Raw genomic sequence first — 15,588 nt, forward strand, 5'->3', positions numbered from 1 at the left:
TCGAGTCATTACAACCCTGGAGTGCGGCGTCAAGTATATATTTTGGGCTAGTTAACGCGAAGAAGCTGATCTGATCGATGTATTATAGGCTTTGCTACACTACATGTACTTAACCCTAATAAATTGATGCTACTTTGTTCAATTTACACCAGCTCATTTGTCAATTCTGAAGTATTATGATGTCAGCCATTTTTGACGTCATCGATCCCGCATACCCACGGGAAATTAGAGTTAAGTGCCTATGGTAGAAACAGAGTTGTCGAGTCGGACTCGAGTCATTATCTTAAAAATGGTAAATGACTCTACTCGAGTCATTTTGTGTATTGAATCGACATGTGCTCGAGTCATTGCTCACGACTAGAGACACAGACGGCCAAGACCGACATATCATTGTAATTTCGAAGAATAGAAAAGTATCCACACTATTGGGATTTCGTCTATTGGTTCTGGTACTTGAAAATGTGACTAGAAACTGCTAAAAGCGAGGAAAATGAGTATATTATAAAGGCGAACCATTTGATATTACCAAACAGAGTTATAAAATGTTGATTTAATCTGACTTCAACTGAAAACTGAGCAGTCAACAACAGTGACTTGGATTCAAGTCATAATTCCATGACTCGGACTCGACCTTCTGCTCGCTGACTTGGACTCGGACTTGACTCAGTGGTGAATTGAAAATGACTCGACTCGATACCAAATCAAAACTATAAAAGTAAGATTGACTTGTGACCAGGGTTGTAACCAAGTCACAAGGCTCCGAGTCACAAGTAAATCTCACTTTTATATTTTTGACTCGAGTCAAGTCGAGTCATTTTCAATTCCCACCGAGTCAAGTCCGAGTCCAAGTCAGCGAACAGAGGATCGAGTCCGAGTCATGGTATTATGACTCGAATCAGAGTCCAAGTCATTGTGTTGACTGCTCAGTTTCCAGTTAAAGTCCTCCTAAACCCCCTTTTTTAACTCTGTTTGGTGATATTGAATGGTTCGAATTTATAGTATACTAGTTTTCCACACTTTTAGCAGTTTATGGTCGCATTTTCAAGCATCAGTACCAACAAACGAAATCCCAATTGTGTGTTAGCTTCAAAATTACAATGAAATGTCGACCTTGGCCGTCTGAATCTCGAGTCAATGACTTGCTTCGAGTCATACGCAATGACTCGAGTCCAAGTCGAGTCAATACATAGATTGACTCGAGTCGAGTCGAGTCATTTTCGTATTTTGAGAAAATGACTCGAGTCGAGTCATCCGAAAATCGTGACTCGAGTCGAGTCATGACTCGAGTCATTACAACCCTGCTTGTGACTCAGAGCCTTATGACTTGGTTACAACTATGCCTCGCAGGATATTTTGTTATTGAATATTACACAGACTTGTACAAGCTTAGGCTATAATTTAGGTAGTTGCCGGAAACTAACAACCGGTTTTTGAGTAGTTTCAAGTTCCAGTCGCGTATTTTAAAAAGTGAGTTGTTTTAGTTCGAATAGCGCATTTAAAATGAAAATAATAAAGGGAAAATACGTGTCATCGTTTGGCTCAAATCGATCTTTTGCATTTTCGTTCTTTTCCAATTTCTTCCATTCTATTGTGCCGAGACCTTCAGCGGCTTGCGTTCCTACACAGAAAACGACATAGGGTCAATTACGTCAGCATTGTAATTTTGTAGAACTTTTGATAGGTCAATCGGAGGTGGGTTGGCTACTTACTAAGTTGCGTCATGGCTTGGACAAAAAGAAAATTTTGAGCTTTTTTGAATTAGATTAGAATTAGAGCTACACAAGTTTCTCCAAATTCGATAAGAATTAGAATTAGAACTACACAGCTTTTCCAAATTAGATTAAAATTAGAATTACTGATTTTGCAAAAATTGTCTATGGGCCTACACCAAGCCTGGCTCGTTTTTTACTATACCAGCGGTCACCGCAATTGCCGTCGATCTGATTTGAGATTTTAGAAGTACGCGAAATAAAGCATTTTGAAATGCTAAAATTGATTTCGGTTTCCAAATTATTATTGTTGTTGTTTCAAAATAAGCGATTCGCATGTGCCCAACAACACTATTCCACACTAACCGAAACAGCTTCTGCGATGGCAACAGCATTCCATATAGTGAGAGTCTGCTTATGTCAATAAGCATATTGTCTTGACATGCAATGGCCCAGAGACTGCCATGACAAAGCGGCCCAGGACGTCCCCACAAGATCGATCTTTAGGATGAGATAGTCTTTCAGATTAGATTAAAATTAGATTACTGGCAGTTCGCTCATGTCTGCCTTGCAGTGACATAATAAAAGGTGTTGATAGAGAAAATCCACTACGATTTTTGTTGACAGGCTTCTCTCATGCCACTTTGCTAACACACAATCAAAATGGCAAAACCTGTTACCAGTGCTTCATTTTATATGTCACACCACATTTGCAGGATGTTGTGGAAGTAAGATATTTTTGAATCGGTAAAGTTCAGAAAATGCTTGACGAAAAATGTCAGTTTAAACTGGATGACACATATCTTATTACCTTGTAAGGTCTTCTGAACTCCAGCAAACCTGTCAGGTATCGTTCTGGTGGCCTGATTTGGGCATACTAGCCGGCATTTGCTTTCCGTCTTTTTTCTTGAGTGGCCGAATCTTCCGGCGAATATTATCTTGAAACGATGTCGGTTGGGATTTTATTGAGTATCGAAATCATTTGAGAAGTCAATTACGTTTTCTAGCTTCCGTTCTGTGAGAATATCCGCTGTACGCTGTTCTTTGATGTCAGGAGCCATCCTAGAATGTAGGAATCGGTTCATATGACCGAGAAATACAGGCCTCGTATCTGATATCTTAATATATTTTCAGAAATAGCACCAAGGCTATTAGAGATGTCAATAGTTTAGAGCAGTGGTTCTCACAAATTATTAGAGCTCGAACAAATTTTCTGTTACTTTACATTCCGCAACCCAGGATTTGCACACAGTAAAAATGCATTTCTGACACAACTAAGCCCATGCAACTATTTTAGGAGCATGTATGAATCAGACAAGGTGCAGACAAAAGGACGGTCGATATCTAAGTAGGCTACCTATACTTTTCCGGAGTACTCAAGTAGATTTGATTAGATCTGCTAACCATATTTAAGCAGAACCACTTACTTTTTCGACTTTGGATTTTGCAAACTAGAAGTTGGTTTTGGGACAGGTTCCGAGGACTTTTACGTATAAATTTCCATAACGGTGAAGTAGCGTCTGTATCACGGTCATTCAATTTATTTTCAAAAATGACACCAATTATTGAAAATATTTCTTGGCTCATTTTCAATTCAGTATTTTGCATTATCAGTGCTGCCAATTAGCCACAATCGACAACACACGGCATGCGATTTAATTAGTTAGTTGCAGATCTTCAAATGTCGTGGTTCGAGTTGTAGTTTCATATCTCAAAAATCCAGTGGTTTGAACAGGTTTGCTGATTTACATTATTTTAAGAAGTGTGTAAGCCTATACCAGTGATTCTCATTGGCTGAAAGATGATAAGTGTTGTCAAGCAGGAATGACGGCAGAAGAACAGATAACGATCAAAGTTATTGTCGAATATAATATCGCAAACATCAGCATCAATGGGAATTTTACCTGTTTTCCAATGAAAATTCAACTCTTGGCCTGTGACTGGTCCAAAAATGTTGGGATTGATATCGATTGAAACTTCTCAAAGCTTCCAAAGCGTGTTCGATTGTTTGTGTGTGAAGTTGGTGAATGCGAATCAGAGCTATCTTCTAACTTCCAACATGTACGTTGGAATTCTTCAGATCTCGTATCACTCGAGATTCCGTGATAACTACACCGCACCGATCTTTGCATTGGAACAGAAGTACCTGAAAACACGATTGCATCAGTTTATCGAAGCACTCAGACGGTAAACGTGTTAGTCAATAGCAAATAAAAGCTCGACAGTCGAGTATGCTATTTCGGACAGTTTTGTTTTGCTTCCTTTCGGCAAAAATAAGCGGAGACACTGCTTTGTTCAAATTGACCGGGAAATCAATTTCCGTTTCATGGCAACCCGGTGAACCCTCACACTAATCTGAAAGCCTTTCGTGAACCCCATATTTTTGTCGAGTCACAAAAAACCTATCACAATACACATCTAATATATTACTATAGAACTCTAGTGCGCGGAATGACTTATGCATCAAGCTTCGGTGTTAAGAAAAACAAAACCGATGAAATATGATCATCACACAAAATACAAGACGGTAAATCAGTGTGACTTCTGTTGTATGCGTCGGATGTGTGTTTACTTCCCGTGAAACTCAAGACTGGCTCAGAGCGAACTTGGACAACTAGATAATTGTAGGTATCAAATCACACTAATTAGAGGAAATTATGGCAATCTAATTAAAACATACATTGTGAAGAGTTCCTTTGCTTTAATTTTAATTCTAATCTGAGTTCGTGGAATGTTTCTAACCTCTAGTTTAAATTCTGATCAAATTTCTGGTTTTCCCAAAAATGCTACGGGGAACTGTATCGTGCAAATCGAGTCAAGCTTCCTGTACAGACCGTTGTCGTTCTCATGCTCATGAGACTGAGGTCTGATTTATTGTGAACTGGACTTCATTCCATGTCCAAGTTTTCGCGAATTAAGTGATTCTAATTCCAATCAAATTTTGAAAAATTGTGTAGATTTAACTTTAATTCCAATTGAATTAGGGAAAATTGTGTAGATTTAACACTGATTCTAATCTTAATTTGAAAAAAAGGATAGTTATAATTATAATTCTAAATCTAGTATAGTTTGTGAAAAAACTGTGGCTTTTAGCCGTCATTCATTTCCAATCAGATTTTGAAAAGTTGAAAATGATCTAGTTGTTAAAATCTGGCTCATAGAACCCCTGGAGTTATCGTGTGAAACCCCGGTTAGGAATCATTGCTTCAAGATAGCCTAATTGGAAAGTACGTTAATAGTTGTGAAGCTGTCATACCTACAACTTTTTGTCACATCTTGGAAGATTGTGAGCACAAAGTCGAGTTGTACGTTGCCGTTTTTCAGTTTGGCCCCGCTTTCTATTTTCAATCTTCGCAGGTTTCTTCCATTCGGTTGCTTCGAGACCTTCAGCGGCTTGCGTTCCTACACAAAAAATTACAGGTGGTCACTGGTCATGTAGTCGGCATCGCACTTTTCTACTAGTGGTAACCATAGATGGTTATACTTTTGAAGTAGCTTCAGGCAGGGTGGTTGATTCGACTTGAGTAATTTCTTGAGATGACTCGACTCGAGTCAATTTTTGTATTGAATCAACTTGAACTCGAGTTATTGCGTATGACTCTAACCTTGTCACATGACTCAAGACTGGGACGGCCAAGACAGACATTTCATTGTAACTTCGAAATATAGTGAACTCACCACATCATTGCAATGTCATCCATTAGTCCTGATACTTGGAAAATACGGCCATGACCTGTTAGGACTGAGGAGAAGTACGACATTCTATATCACTCGAGTAGAAGTGAAAAAAGTGGGTTGAATCGAACTGAACTCAAAACTGAACAGTGAACACAATTACTTTGTTTTCACGCAGAGCCGACGGACGACCAAAAGGCGATGACGCATGCATGGTACATGTCGGTCGTGTTTCCATGACCAGGCCTAATCCGACCCTGTCTTGGCCGAACAAGACTGACATGTACGTTTTTATCTCACTTATTCACTATGAATTTTCACCACATCACAAGATTGCGATGAAATGACTCGATAGGAAGGAGCCGATACGACTAGAATCGACCATTCAATCAAACTACCCACTTCGACCTGGAACATGTTGGTAGGCTGAAATCGAACATATAAAAATTGTCCCGGGAATTAATTTTTGGGGTTGCAACGCCTTGCATTTCAAGCTCAAAGGTCCGTCTTTTTGAAATGCCGTTTCTATCTCCAATATTACTTAGCTCATTTGCAATTCAGTAGTTTTTATTACAGTATTATCAGTTGTTAGTTCGTTGTGTTTGAGTTGGTACGGCATCAGATTCTCAAAGGTCGTTAGTTTTAGATCAGAGGTTCTAAAACTGGGGACGTGAAACCATCTGAAGGGAACCTGTGATAAAATACAAAAAAAAATTCGCGCTTTGCGCAGTTTACCTCCAATTCCATGTTAGAGGATTCTCACATCAACAGTCATAACTAGGGCGGTTTTTGTTACATGTCAAAAAATGTCAAAATTGTTTACAAAGTTATATACAACTTTTTTCCGATCTGCATTTCGTTTATATTGTAGATTTTGCAGTGTCAGTGCACTTATCATCTGACATTCACCGCTTGCAGACTACTTTGTAGGCCTACTGTTGTAGAAGACCCATTGTCTGCTCATTGTGAATCATAAACATTCAAATGAAACAAATAGGTTGACATGGTGTTATGCTCAACGTACCGCAATATCCCAACTGAAGTAAGACTGCGTGGGCATTGCATGGTTCTTATATCAAGAAGGGTTAAACTACTACACATTTTAATTATTTCCACCATAATGCGTAATGCAACTACTGCAATTCTTCATAGGGCCAGATTTCAGTAAAACGAGTTTTTTCATGTAAAAATTTGTGAGTTATTGAGGCGGAAAAGTATTTTCAGGCCAAACTACTCGGTCATGACAGACAGTTCCAACCAGAAGTGAAGATGAGTAGTAGCCCACAGTTGTAACGGTATATGGGAAACACTTAATTTGCATATGTTACGTCGAATTTGATCAAAATTAATATTTTTAGGTCAGTAAATGTCAAAATTTTGATATTTTAGGTCAAAATCTTTTATTTTTAGGTCCAAAAAATCAACCTTGTCAAAACAATCCATGTCATCCAACTCTCCATTGGGGTTGCCAGCATTCTGATTGCATTTGTGATATGACGATAAGGGGGGAGTGAAACTTTTCACTATCAAAAGGGAGGCGTGTCTGAAAAACTTCAAGAACAGCCGTTCTAGATCTAATTGAAGTTGCAAATTTTGCGAAACAAGTACAGATTTTGGAAATCAAGTAGTTTGTTAAAGTCTGGTTACGGAGCCGGAATAATGATTTGAAATTACGTTAGATATGAACGAGTCTACCAACGTTTTCCTTACCATTCAGTGAGTCGATACAATTGGTCACTTTGTCGAAGGCGAGGTCTTGAATTGGACGAGAGCATGTCCAATGTCGATGGTGGAATCGCTGGCGATCTGAATAGAAGATGTCCAAAATGTAATAGCAACGTACTGAAATATATGAATACATGTCAGAAAATTATGTACAACACACTTGATATCAAAAAAAGCATCAAGTTTCGCATTAAATTCAGCTTTTTGATATTTGCTTTCGACTTCCACACAATTGCAACAAACAAATTTTGAGTTCAGTTCAGTGGTCGGCAACCTCTGGAGCCATAATCCCAAGCATGTCGTCGTAAATTTTCCTGGCGTCGCCATGACTCAACATATCCATCACTGTTTCAATTCAATAGTGGAAATCGGCTAATAGTTTTATGTTCTTGTTCTATGCTTAGTTTAGTTACAGCAAGTAGGCGTGCGGTACTAGCTCTCAACGGATGATGTTCAGTCAGGTGAATTTCTGTCTGAAGCAGTCTTAAAATGGCCTTCACTTTATCATATTTGTCGGTTGGTCGGACTGATACTGAGATGCCAACCGTTGAATATTGAGGCAAATCCATCCCTAGCGGCAAGTCTCAAGGTGTGATATACAAGCGTGTTTGTGAAAGCACAGCCGGTCGTAGTGGCCTGGCGGACGATGTTGAGATGACTCGAGTCATACTTGAGTCACCTTTTTTGTATGACTTGAATCACTTTGCAAAAATGACTTGACTTGACTCGGCGTTTCAGAAATGCGGATTGACTCGTGACTCGAAGCAAAATTGACGAGTCAATTTCAAGTCATCAAGAAATCGATGTCGCCTAATCACTGTATACTAAAAAAATTTTTCTGATTGTTCTCGCTACGCTTCATTCAATGATTTTGCGTCTTACTGAACGTCCATTATTCTATTACAAATACATCGACCGCTTACCGCCTTACAGCGTACGTTGTCGGGTTGCAGTAGTAAAGTAATATAATAACTAGGTATCTATCTCTGTTGTATAGACTGGTCATCGGTGCTAGTTGATCACCTTAACCAAATCTCTTGTATGATCTAATATTCTAAATCAACTCTTAATATAGCTTACAAGTTTATATTACTAGTCAAGCATTGGCGTCTAGTCTTAATTTGGATCTCATGGATATGTATTATGTCATGTATCATATCAATTCGTTTCCGCTATCTTAGATTTCGTGTTCTATTCTCTATTTTGGCTGATAAATTGAAGACTGCGGGTAAACAACGGTTACATAGTTTAACAGTACTATGCATTCGGGAGCTACGCAACTCATTTTTGCATGTGTATTTATCTCTATATTTATCCTTCTATTTAAAATTAATGAATCTGAATTTGGAACAGCTAGCGAAATGCAATGTGATGCCTTGTACTCCGAAAAGACAATTTGACTGAAATTGTGACTTGATTTGACTCGATTAACCTCGAAAAATGGAGTGACCTGACTTGACTCAAGTCAAAATGTGCAATGAATCGAGCGGACTTGTGACTTGAAAGTAATGACTTGATCCCAACAATGCCATCAGAAGAGAGAGACATGACATATTTTTCATCATTCACCAATGGCTCAGCAACTACATGATACTACAATAGAGTTGTGCAAGACCCAGATGGATAGCTTCTCGCAGCATAGAGGCAACTAGAGTGGAACATGGCGGTGTTGAAAAATCATTTATTTGCAGTAATTTTTTGAAGAAAATTTCTACAACCTAAAATTTTATCAGCATTTCATGTTTAATTTGATACAGTATCATTTTAGAGCCCAGTGACCCTTGAAAAGAATTTTTGGAACATTTTTGTACTACAACATTTCTCAATAACTGATGCTCCAGCAATACTTAAAAAACATTTTTTTGCATATCGGAAAACAAAATGAGGTCGCATGTAAATGCTAGTTTTATTTTCATTTTAATTGGGGCGCCTAGTAATAAGTTGCCGACCGGTGGTCTAGAGTAGGCCAGCCTCGCAATACTGACAGTTTTTTTGCAGAATATTGGTCCGCACATACCTGATCGTAAGAAACCGTCCCTGCCGAGATACAAATTCCTCTTGTCATCCTTCTCATTCTTTTACTTCTTCTGTTGATTTATCATCCTTTCAGATCTGCTCGCAGCTTGATTAACTCGAATCGCATTCCTATCCAGGTTTATGCCATGCAATGGTAGTCACAAAGTCACAAATATGTTTACAGACAGACTTGTACAAAAAAAAACTTTTTTTCAAATTTCGTCGGCTTGATTGTCAAATCGTCAGGTTATCTTGAAAAAACGTTGTACACCAAATTTGACTCAATTTCAACTAGCAGATGTCGAGGTCATTCAAATTGAAATTATGGTCATTTTTAAATAATAGTATTCACGGTGACCAATTTCGTCACATTGACGTCACCAAAAAACGTGTTCCAGGTAATTCTTGGTGATCTTGACAAGGGCCTATGGTGGAGTTTGGATGGAGACATCGCCAGTAAACGAATAAAAGATATGACACGAATTAGCTGGAAACTCGTGCACTTTATTGAAATAGACATAGTAAAATAATGGTGAGATAATTGTGAAATAGAGTACTTTACGCGCTGAAATTAGGTAACCTGACGATCTGACAACCAATTCGATGATATTTGAATTTTTTTTTTTTTTAACACCCCTATCTTGCGGCCATTGCTAGCTCAGAATCATGACTACTGACAGCTTGAGGATGGGTTTTAGAAATTCAGTAGTTTCTACAAGTCTGGTTACGGCGCCGGAATAGTGGTTTAAAAGTAAACATGGACGTATCTACCCAGAGTCTCATTACCATTCAGCGAGTCGATACAATTTGTCACTTATTCGGAAGTTAGGTCTTGAATTGGACGAGAGCACATCCCTTGCACATGCCAATGGTGGAATTGATGGAGATCTGAATACAAGATGTCAAATTTACAGCAACTTATCGGAATATACGAATACGTGCTGGAAAACAATCAGCATGCATCTGATGACCATACGTACAATGCATTAAATATCAAAAAGGAAGCATCAAGTTTCTCATTAAATTCGACTTTTTATATTTGCTTTTGATTTCCACGCACTTGCCGTGAATACACATAGAGTTCATTTTGATTTTTGGATGACGGATATTGATCGGTGATCACCAAATTGTGGGTTGTGATCGCAAGCGGTGTCAGCTAAACTATTTGTGGGGTCGCAATGACTCAATGTTGTTCAAGCCAGGTGGACTCGTGTCTGAAGCTATCTTAAAATTTCCTTCACTTTATCATATTTCTCAGTGGGTCGGACTGATACTGAGATGCTAACGCTTGTATAATGAGGCATAGCTACCCATAGAAGCAAGTTTCAAGCTGTGATATGTGAGCATGTTTGTGATAGCATGGGCTATTGTTATGATTTTGCGCAGAAGAGAGAGAAATTGGATATTTTGCATCATTCACACTGCCTCATGAACTAGAGTTGTTCAAGGCACAGTTGAATAGCTTCGCGCAGCAGAGAGGCAACTGCAGTGGAACATGGTGATATTGAAAAATCATTACGGTAGATTTCAGAAGAAAAACTAGCTTCGGGCAAAAATAGCTACGGCAAAAAATAGTTGAGGATAAGCTTGCATGGCTTTTATGAGGGAAATTGGCATGACACCAGGGCAAAATAACCCTACATCACAGATACCAACATTATATTTGAGAATTGCAGATTTTATCATCTCATTTCACGTTTCTCGCAGAGATGTCTCTGTAATTTCGAAAATTACTTCTACTAATTATAAGTGACACCTCTATTAAATCTACTTTTTTTAAACTACTCATTCGAGTAATTTTAAGACGTTTCCATTTCTACTTCCACTCCACAATAACTACTATGACTTTGCGATGTAAGTAAGGCAACGACGGCTTGGCACTGGATTTTCCTGCGCGAGAGGGATATTCTTGTTAACTCGCTGCAAAATGTCGCGGACAAAGAGGCATTTTCAGGTTTCTTTGCTCTAACTATAATTCTGATCTAATTTCTGGTTTTCCAGAAAATGCAACAAGATAACTGTGTCGCGAAACGAGTCAAGATTGGTTTTCAGACATTTGTCATTATCATGCTGATCACAATCAGGTCTGATTTGATATGAGTTGAACTTGATCGCATGCTCAAGTTTTTGCGAATTCAGTAATTCTGATTCCAATCTAATTTGTTAAAAACTGTGTAGCTATCACTTTAATTCTAATCTAATTAAAAAAAAATTGCACAGTTATAATTCTTATTGTAGCATGATTTGTCGAAAACTGTTCAGCTAGCATTCTAATTCCAATCTGATTTGAAAAGACTGCAAATGATCTAGTTGTCCAAGTCTGGCTCATAAAAACCCGTGAGGTTGTCGTGTGAAAACCGGTTAGGAACAACTGCTCCAAGGTCATTACAAAAAATGCTAACAGTTGTGATGTTGACATACCTTCAACTTTTATCGAAGACACTTCTAGGAAGTTTCGAACACAAAGTCCAGTTTTAGAGAAAGAGACGTTTGGATTTTTCAGTTTGGCCCGTTTTGCCTTTTCAATCGATCCACGTTTCTTCCATTCTATTGTGCTGAGATCTTCAGCGGCTTGCGTTCCTGCACATAAAGACACAGTTGGTCAATGTAGTGAGCATTGCAATTTTCTATTAGTGTTAATCGGTTAATCGAAGGTTGCTACTTTTGACGTAGCTTCACGACTAAGGCAAAATGATTCATGACACTAACACACAATACACAGGTGGCATCTTCAAAACTATTTTCAAATACTGTGACACAGGGGGCAGTCATTCACCAAAATAAGTGATGCAACTTATCCTAAAACCAATTAAAACTTTTCCAAATTCAAATTGTGAGAGAAGTAGTTTGATCTCAAATTTGGCTTGTGTGTTGTCTGAAAACATAACAAGAAGTTCATCGTGCAGTTCAAGTATGGTACCGTACTGAACATTTTCAGGAATTAAAATGTAGTCAGATACTACTCAAGTAATAATTTTCACAGTAAACTTCAAGTTGTAACATGGAATGCAAACTTTACAAGTTGATGGATGATAGCCATTAAAATAGCTACAAAGGTTGAGAACCACTGGTCGATATTGAGTTATACGGGAACAACATCGCTTAGAAATTATGATTATTCATTAGAATACAAATGTATCGGGAGATGAACGTTACTTTGACAAAATGTGTTATCCAGAAGTTTCGGATATCGTGCCATGCCATAGACTGCAGGTCTGCACAATATATAACAATTATACATGTCAATCCGAAAATTCAACAAGTTGCAGGCTAGTCCTCTTGTGAGAAAAAAACACATCAAATCTTGTGTTGATTTAGAATTTCGTTATATATCTTTCTGCATCGTGTCTAGGGCTGGGAAATATCGAGTACCTGAATGAATCGATTCTGAATCACGAAATATGCTTCGAGTCACATCAAGTAGGCCTAATCGAGTATCACTCATTATGACGTCCTACCGTTTTTGCCACCACAAAGATCAGAATATATTGCGTGTTAGCCATCTCATTAAATATGCTTTAATATACTTTTCGACCACACCGATTTCATTCCAATTTGTGACAATGTTGTGTGACAATCATGACTTCGGAAATGTGCTACGTCCGGTAACCTTCGTAGCTTTGTATTAAATGTTCCGTATGCTACAATACCGCCAATAAGGCTTCGAAAGTGAAAATAAGTACAAAAACTATAATTCTTGTTGATAAATCAACTTTCAGTGATGAGAAGCCTATAATTTCAAAACTGGAAATAATCGTTTATTACTACTCGACTCGAATCATTGAAATTAATGCTCCATTCAAACTCGAGTTCTCGAATCATCGTGCCCAGCCCTAATCGTGTCATGATATAGTTGATGACCTACTTTTGACTTACTATGACAACACAATTTACAATGCTGTGATTTTTATATCAAAAAGCAGCCTATAGCCTACCCTACAACTCGTTTCAGAATATTTTTATTAGTGAAGTCGAAGAAGACTTGTCAGAAAAAAAAAAATCGCAAAATTTCAACCGTACATTCCATGTACATCTGAATGTAAAATAGAGTTTAACCCACACCAAAGTTGCAGCCCTTTGAAAATAAACCCAAGAATCAAAATCAAGTTGGTGGTTCTTAACAGGACTGCGCCTGACGGAAACTTCAACCAGTTGGATTTGTGTCAGAAGCATGTTGGATGTTGTCTTGATTCTATCATATTTGGCAGGGTGTCGGACTGATACCGAGATGCCAATGATTGTATATTGAGGTATATTGAGCTATTAATACAGAGGTGATTTTCAAGCCGTGATATCTGATCATATTTATGACCTTACAACCTGTTGTTGTGGTCTGGAAGAGAGGCACATGGGATATTTGGCATTGGCATCATTTACCCATGGCTCAGCAGCAAGAAGATAGTACCTTAGAGTTGTTCAACACACAGATGAATAGATTTGCGCAGCCGTTGAAGCATGGATACAACTGGAGTGGAACACGGTGTTATGGAAAAAATTATTTGCAGTAGGGTGGCTTTTTTAAGAAAATATCAGCAGTCAAAAATTATTTTCTCATTTATTTTCAATTGAAGGCCATTTCATATTTAGAGCGCAATACCACTGAAAATAATCATTTTAGAATAATTTTGTGTATCCACATATCCTTGTAATTGGAGCTGCAACATTACTCGTTAGATCTTTTTCATTATCAGAAAACAATATGGGGTCGAATGTAAATGCTGGTTTTATTTCCATTTATTTCCTCTAGACAAAATTGCCAACCACTCGCCAAGAGTACGTCACCACCACTATAGTGAAAAATTTGTTATGTATGTTGACCCCCACAAGTACCTGGTCGTACGAGCCTTCATCTGCCAAGATGCAAATTCCTCTTGTCCCCCTCCTAATTCTTTTGCTTCTTCTGTTGGTTGAGCGACCTTTACCCTTCGGTTCTGCTCACAGCTTGATATACTCGAAGCTCATTCCCGCCCAGGGTCTCCCCCTAAAATGGCAGTCACCCACACGTTTACAGTCCGTCTTGTACAAACTACAAATATAGTTAGTTGGCGATCAACTAACTACTGGTTATTCAGAAGTTCTAGTTCTAGTTTTTTTCGGCAAACATTTTCCGTTAACCCCGTGAAAATGTAAGGTTGTCTATACTATAGAAACTATGCTCACCAAATTTAGTTCAATTCCAACCAGTGGACCACGGGCTAATGCTCATCAGAATTGATAGTATAGGCTATATGTTAGGGGTCTTAAAAAATCACTTTTTTTCTCAAATCGTACTGGCCACTTGATAAAATTGTTAGGTTACCTAATTCAGGCCTACACACCAAATTTGGTTCAATTCCAACAAGTAGCCGCATTGCTACAGGAGAAGAAAGTTTCTATTTATTATAAAAAAATAAATAACAGAAAATTTGAAAATTTTCTGTTCACCCCATGAAAGTGTTAGGTTGTTTATACTATAAAAACTATGCTCAATAAATTTGTTGTTCAATTCCAACCAGTGGAAGCAAAGTTATTGCCGTGAAAATTTTTAATTATGAATAAAACAGTATTTACAGTGACCAATTCTTCAAATATTTATTATAGTGGTGCCCACCGTAATACTATTTTATTCTAGATTTTCTATCTAAAAATCCAGTAGCTTACACAAGACCAAGCACACACATTATGCGCCAGAAATACTGGCCTCTTATGAATGTATCTCTTTTTCCAATGTCGCCAACTATACTACGAGAGTAGCCATAATCGGCAACTTTATCAATGTGAGAGACACGGCACTAAATTTTGTTTGGGTCTTCATATAGCGTTGAATTACATAAAATCTAGGGGCACTTCCATGCTATCTGTAAGAAAGGGTATAATGATTTTAAGGGATATATACAATGGACACTCAGGTAATGAACGAAGATTCCATATAGGCTCAGGTTGAGATAGATGCCGATTCAATGCCACTCAAGTAGATTAATGAAATATTTTCAGGCAGAGTCATGGTGGTAGCAAGCATTGTTGCTACTTACGTATTAGCTGGGAGAGATAGTACATAACATAGATGCTAATCAGTATAGTTAACGAATTTTTCAATTTTTGGCAAAAATTTCAAAGCAGACAGAAATGAGAGGGAGAATCCTATAATATTGTCACACTTGACTGATTTCTATACGCAATGACTCCCAACTCGAGCTACATGTAGGGCCGAGCCTCAAAAATTATTAGGCTTAATCTCTTACATGACAGAATAGACCAATCTTTATACCATAGCAAAGTGAACAGGATTTTTAGGTCCAAGTAGCTCAATTACAGACGCAATTTCAAATCTGCCTTGGAAAAGCATTTCAATTTCACAAGTGTATGATCATTAAAAGCTTGTTTTTCATCATGCTATAACTTGGACACTATACTTATGTTATGTAATTCATGCAAATAAATTGATATTTACTAAGATATATTTCACTAGGTTATGAACCAAACT

The 15,588-nt window shown here is 37.9% G+C and overlaps 1 protein-coding gene and 1 long non-coding RNA gene across 2 annotated transcripts in view; both read right to left on the reverse strand.

Moving 5' to 3' along the window:
• LOC145435636 (uncharacterized) overlaps positions 1 to 15,588 on the reverse strand; it is a 163,519-nt gene that overhangs the window by 63,844 nt on the left and 84,087 nt on the right. The window lies entirely within an intron of this gene.
• Positions 1,317 to 14,603, reverse strand: LOC145450327 (uncharacterized). Its single transcript, XR_013918478.1, has 8 exons — positions 13,956 to 14,603; positions 11,547 to 11,705; positions 9,127 to 10,013; positions 7,084 to 7,190; positions 4,966 to 5,111; positions 3,614 to 3,855; positions 2,550 to 2,771; positions 1,317 to 1,618 (listed from the first exon to the last, which is right to left on the reverse strand). It is a non-coding gene; the product is annotated as an uncharacterized LOC145450327 (long non-coding RNA).

Source organism: Botryllus schlosseri, chromosome 1 (assembly GCF_051294905.1).
Source record: "Botryllus schlosseri isolate E-star chromosome 1, Bs_hap1, whole genome shotgun sequence".
Taxonomy (NCBI): Eukaryota; Metazoa; Chordata; class Ascidiacea; order Stolidobranchia; family Styelidae; genus Botryllus; species Botryllus schlosseri.